The sequence below is a fragment of the Chrysochloris asiatica genome, unplaced genomic scaffold (assembly GCF_000296735.1).
Source record: "Chrysochloris asiatica unplaced genomic scaffold, ChrAsi1.0 scaffold00119, whole genome shotgun sequence".
In the NCBI taxonomy this organism is placed as follows: domain Eukaryota; kingdom Metazoa; phylum Chordata; class Mammalia; order Afrosoricida; family Chrysochloridae; genus Chrysochloris; species Chrysochloris asiatica.
Genome location: NW_006408637.1, coordinates 3,367,847 through 3,373,644, shown reverse-complemented (window position 1 = coordinate 3,373,644; position 5,798 = coordinate 3,367,847). Strand labels below are relative to the sequence as shown.

Below are 5,798 nucleotides of genomic sequence, written 5' to 3'. Positions count from 1 at the left end.
GCGGAACAGCTAGTAGTTTCGAACTGCTGACCTTGTGGTTCGCAGAGGTGGGTCAAATCATGAGGGTCTTTGAAAACCCTCAAAAGAATTTAGAATTCGTATGTGGGGGAAATGGAGATACGGAATTTTGTGTGGAGAACGTTATGATCAAAGTGAGCTGGTGTTAAGAAAAGCTTATCGGAGAGCAGTGGCTCCGTTGATAAGCACTGAACTGCGAATCATAAGGTCTGTGGTTTGAGCCCGTTAGTGGCTCTGTGGGAGAAAGGTGAGGCATTCTGCTCCTGCAAAGATTTAAAGCCTCAGAAACACTATACAGGGTCGCTATGAGTTGGAACCACCTTTATGTCACGTAACAACAACAGCATGATCATGGTTGGAGGCTTCTTGGTCCAATGATTAAGCACTGGCTGTTGACTTAAAGGTAGGCAGTTTGAAACTAACAGCTGCTCTGTGAGAGAGCAGTCTACTTCTGTAAAGCTTCTAGCCTTGTAAACCCTATGGGGCAGTTCAGCCTCTTCAGTTGGGTCTGTATGAGACGGAATTGCCTCAACAATGGCTGATAGGTATTATTATTACAGTAATAGCTTAGATGCCAAAGTTCTGATATCCAGAGACTGAAAGAATAGAGAGGAAATGGCATGAGGTTTGGTGGGCTGACTGAGAAATAAAGGAATCATTATCCAAAATAGGGGAACTCTCAGGTTTATTGAGAGCTAGCTAAAGAAACTAGAAGAAATGGATAGCAGTTAGTCAGAAACTGATGCTCTGTCTCTGTGAGATTGTGAAGGTCCCAGTTGTTGACATGCTGGGATGTGACCTGTTGTTGCTATTGCTGTGTGCTGTTGAATCAGTTCTGACTCATAGTGATCATAGGATCAGCACTTAGATCAGAGAAAAGACATGTTTTTTTTCAGAGTCCAGTCAGAAGCATCCCAGAGCAAGGTGACAGGCATAGTAATTACAGCGGGGATTTTTGTTTGTTTGTTTTTGTTTATTTAAACAAATTTTCTTGATTATAAAAATCAACTCATTCATTTTGACAAATTGGCATCAAAACCGTGAAAAAGTCCCATGTTTATTTAGCAGATAGGAACAGTCAGTAAAGGTGAGGTGCAGAGCTAAGATAAAGGAAAATGATTGTATAGGAGAAAGTGGTAGCTATCAAAACAACAAACACAAGCTACTTGATTATGCTCACTGAAATGGATGCTTAAGTGCTTTGAACAACGACTTGACTTAAGGACTGAAGAATGAATTGTGTGTTCATAAACATGCATAGTCAATTGCCACTGAGAGAGGACCCATCACCAGGCCCAAACATACTGAGCCAATCATGCTCTTTCCTCATCTTCTAATTATTCTTAGCAATAGTGGTATGAATGGCCAGATTTTTTACCGACCCATACTTAAAGAGCAACAAGCCTCTCATTTTTCTCCTAAATACCATTATTTGAAACATTCCTGTTACTGATTTACACAATACACATTTATGTCCAAATTAGACATTTTTGCTTCTTTCATTTATTCTTTATTATTTGAGTCAGATTTCTACCAGTGGCATGACTGTTCAGCTTGTTTCCAGGGAAACAGTTGAATTTTCCTCTGCAAATATAAGATTCTGTCCTAACTAATCTTGATTGCATTTTGTTATGAAGGAATATTTTAAGTAGTTGTTTATTCATAGTTTTCTTCTTTTTCTGACATTTTCTTATGGAAATCATGTACAAAATTACTGTTCTGAGCGAATCCAGTTTTTTCTCTGTATACAAGATTCTATGGAGAAAAGAGAATAATTGATTAAGAGGGTTTGCTTAGACCAGAGAAAGTCAGAGAACAAATTTTACCAGGTTGATTTCTAGTTTTCACTTCTAAAGCTCAGCAGCAACAAAAAACCAAGACAGCTTTATCAATAATAGGCAAAGGACTTGAACATCCATTTCAGTGAGCATATTCTAACTGCCATTAAGAACATGGAAAGATGCTCAATGCCATTCGCCACTTGGGAGATGCAAATCAAAACAGTAAGGAGATACCATGGCGCAGCCACTAGAATGGCAGTGATCAAAATAATGGGCAATTTGGGTGCTGGCATGGTTTTAGAGAATCTGGAACCCTTATTCATTGTTAGTGGGAATGTAAAATGGTATGTTGTTGTTAAGTGTCACTGAGTCAGTTCTGACTCCGAGGAGTGGCTGGTAGGGTTAAGCTGCCAAACTTGTGGATAGCACTTCAGTGCTTATCCTACAGCACTACACCAGTACTCTTAAAGATGGTATGTTGTTGTTGTTAAGTGCTGTTGAGTTGGGTCCGACTCATAACGACCCTGTATAGGGTTCCTTTGGAGCAACCAATGGGCTTGAACCACCGATCTTATTGTTCACAGTCCAGTGCTGGTCCTACAGTGCCACACCAGGAACTGAAAAATGATATAGCCACTGTCAAAAAGACTCCATCAAGGGAGAAAAGCAAAGTGCAGGACCCTGTCCAGGGAGGTGGTGACACTGGGGATGGAGACAGAAATGATGACGTGGAGAGAGGGAGTGGCTGGGGACTTTGGACTCAGGGAGGGAGAGGGGCTGTGTGCTGCTGGCCAGGGGGCAGGCGTGTGGGGTGCACTCTTTGGTTGTTTGATGGTGCACGCAGGGGATTGTAATCATTGCAATGAAACGAAACATGATAGGATGAATGTAAAGATAATGTTCTCCCAAGTAAACTAACACATAATTCACAATAAAGAAAAAGAAAAACACCCAGTTAAAAGAAAAAAAAAAAAGAGTTTGATAGGTCCTCAAAAAGTTGCACGTAGGTCTACCATATGACTCAGAAATGCCAATCCTAGATATATCAAGGGTATTCAGAAAGTTCATTGGAAATGCAAGTCATGAAAAAACTATACATGAATTTTAATTTTTCACCAAAATAAACTTGAAGTCCTGGTGTGGTACTGTGGGATAATGCACTGGACCACAAGGTTAGTTTGAACTACAAGGTCGGTAGTTCAAAGTCACTTTGGAAACCCTATGTAGGGTTGCTACAATCCAGAACTGACTTGAAGGCACTTAACAACAACAACAACTAGTTATAACATGTCTGAACAGGAGCTGTTTTGAGGCCCTAACAGAAAAATGTGAATTCTGCTAGAATTGAATCAAGAACAAACATCAAATTTATGGTGAAGTTTGGGTGGAAGAACAGTGATATAATTGATGCTTTACAAAAACCTTATGGAGACAGTACCCTTAAGAAAGCATCCATTTACATTTCCTTTTCAGAAGGGTTGAAGATGACTCCTGCAGCTGCAGATTATCCACATCAATTTGAGAGGAAAAACGTAGTCTTTGTTCACACCTTCATTGTAGAGGACCATTATTAACAACAGAGACAATAACCAGCACCAGAGATGCAACAATATGTGACACTAACCACCATTCCCACAATCCTCTTTAGTAATCCGTTGTAGTCACTAAACGGAACTCAAAAGACAATACTCACCTTATGGGGTTTTACAGGGAAGTTAACAGTTAGAATTCGGGATTAGAAAATAAATGCCCATAGGACACACCACGCCACCATAAACATGAGCCTGAAGGCACTTGACTTTAGCTACTTGGGCACTTGGCTTTAGCTCCTGAAGGCACATGGCTTTAGCTCCAAACCTAGCTCTCCCACGTCAGTGCCTGGAAGCACTCGACTCTACAATCCTGCCCAAAGTCACTCAAGTTTACTTACTTTGTGGGTTAGGAAATCCACTGCCCTGTCTCATGAATTCTCTGGTTCATGGTTCTGCTGCTGCTACGCCTCTCTCACTGTATGGTATCACTGCTTTACTGTCTCTGGATCCAGAGGGGGCTCCCTCCGTCCTGGTTTTTTGTTTTTGTTTTTTCTTTGATGATAGTGTGATCACCACTCCTGCTTCTGAGATGGCTCATTTTAAACCCATGCTAAAGTTTCAAGTTTTTACAATTACAATGAACTCTGCTAACATCCGCAGCTGAATCATGTCACCATATTAGTGTCTTCTCTCACCTTCTCTTGTCCCACCTTCCCTTACCCAGATCCAGAGGGGCAGAAATGTTGTTTGGTGGGAGGTGCAGACTATGGCTAGAAGAGACGTTAGATAATTCACAACACCACAGCAGCTATCTCAGTTAGTTCAACTTACACAATAATGACTGAAAATTAAAGTTGAGCAATTTTTCTGCTTAATAAGTACTAAGACTGTTGTGCCTAGATCAGCTGTAGACTAAAACAGGGCTTTCAGTAAAAATTTTAAATATATGGGATCCAGATCTGGAAGCATTTCCTAGAAGAATTGTACCAGGCGATGCAATGTAGCTTTGCAAATACAATCCTGAAGACAATCATAATGGTGACCAAAATAATGACTATGACGAAGGTAGAAGTGGTTCAATCAAAACAAAAGGGGACTTGTCCAAGAGAAGAAGTCATGGCACCATTTTTTTGGAATGCTCAAGGCATTTTGCTTACTGACTTTCTGGAAGGCCAAAGAAAGATAACTTCTACTTATTATGAGAGCGTTTTGAGAAAGTTAACTACAGCTTGCCAGAAAAATGCTTAAGAAAGCTTCCACAGAGCCCTTCTCCACTAAGACAATGATCCTGCACATTCCTCTTATCAAAACACAGCAATTATTTAGAGTTTTCATGGGAAATTGTTATGAAACACACTCTACAGTCCTGATTTGGCTCCTTCTGACTCCTTTTTGTTTCCTGGTATTAAAATTTTTATAAAAGACCCATTTTCTTCAGCTGTGAATGTAAAATATATTGCACTGACATGATTAAATTTTGAGTAACTACTGTTCTTTAGGGATGGACTAACTGACTGGCATCACCATGCTTACAAAAGTATACTGATCTCAATAGAACTTAAGTTGAAAAATAAAGTTTATATTTTTCATTTTCTCTTTTACTTCAGAAAAAAAAAGTTTTGAATTCCCCTCATATAAGCAGAAGAAATTAGGCAGAAACACAATCAGAAACTTGTCCATTGCCTTTAAAAGGTGGAAGCAACTGAAATGTTCATTAACAGATGAATAGATAAACAAAATGTGGTATATTCAATGTAATAGAGCATTACACAGCCATAGAGAGTAATTGAGTCCCGATACATGATACAGCACGGATAAACCTTGAAAACTTTGAGCTCATTGAAATAAATCAGTCAACATGTTCGTGAATATAAAGTAAAGTTTTTTTTAATGTTTACCAGGAATGAGGGGTGAGGGGGAAAGGGAGTTTTTGTATAGGGTACATTAAGCTTATGTTCATGGTATAATGATTTGGAAAATGATAAGGATAATGGTTGAGCAATATGAAGAATGTAATGCTCGTGTGTCCATTGAATAATTGTTTATTAAGTGCTGTTGAGTCACTCATAGTGACAGGTATAGGATTTCCAAGGAGTGGCTGGTGAGTTTGAATTGCTGACCCTATGGTTAGCAATCTAGTTCTTATCTTACAGTACTCCTACAGAGTTATAAATACTTCAGTATTTCTAGAATTTGTACGCTGAATTATAAATGTACAAATTCTTGTTATAGTGCCTGTTTTGTTTTATCATTTTCCCCTATAATAATAAAAAAAAATAATTAAAATAATATCCAGCCCTGCCCACCATGTAAATCAAATGTCTAGGGATATTAGTCTCGCTCATATGATCCAAGAGTAAATAGATAAAGGTTCACAAAACAGACTAAATGCTTTAGAGAAAGGAAGATCGCTTAAGGGAAATAAGACCCAATATATCCAGATTACACTCCCAGCTAAGGTTACTCA

At 39.0% G+C, this 5,798-nt stretch overlaps 1 protein-coding gene across 1 annotated transcript in view; it reads left to right on the top strand.

Moving 5' to 3' along the window:
• Positions 1-5,798, top strand: part of RGS7 (regulator of G-protein signaling 7) — a 479,262-nt gene that overhangs the window by 718 nt on the left and 472,746 nt on the right. The gene's annotated exons all lie outside the window — the stretch shown is intronic.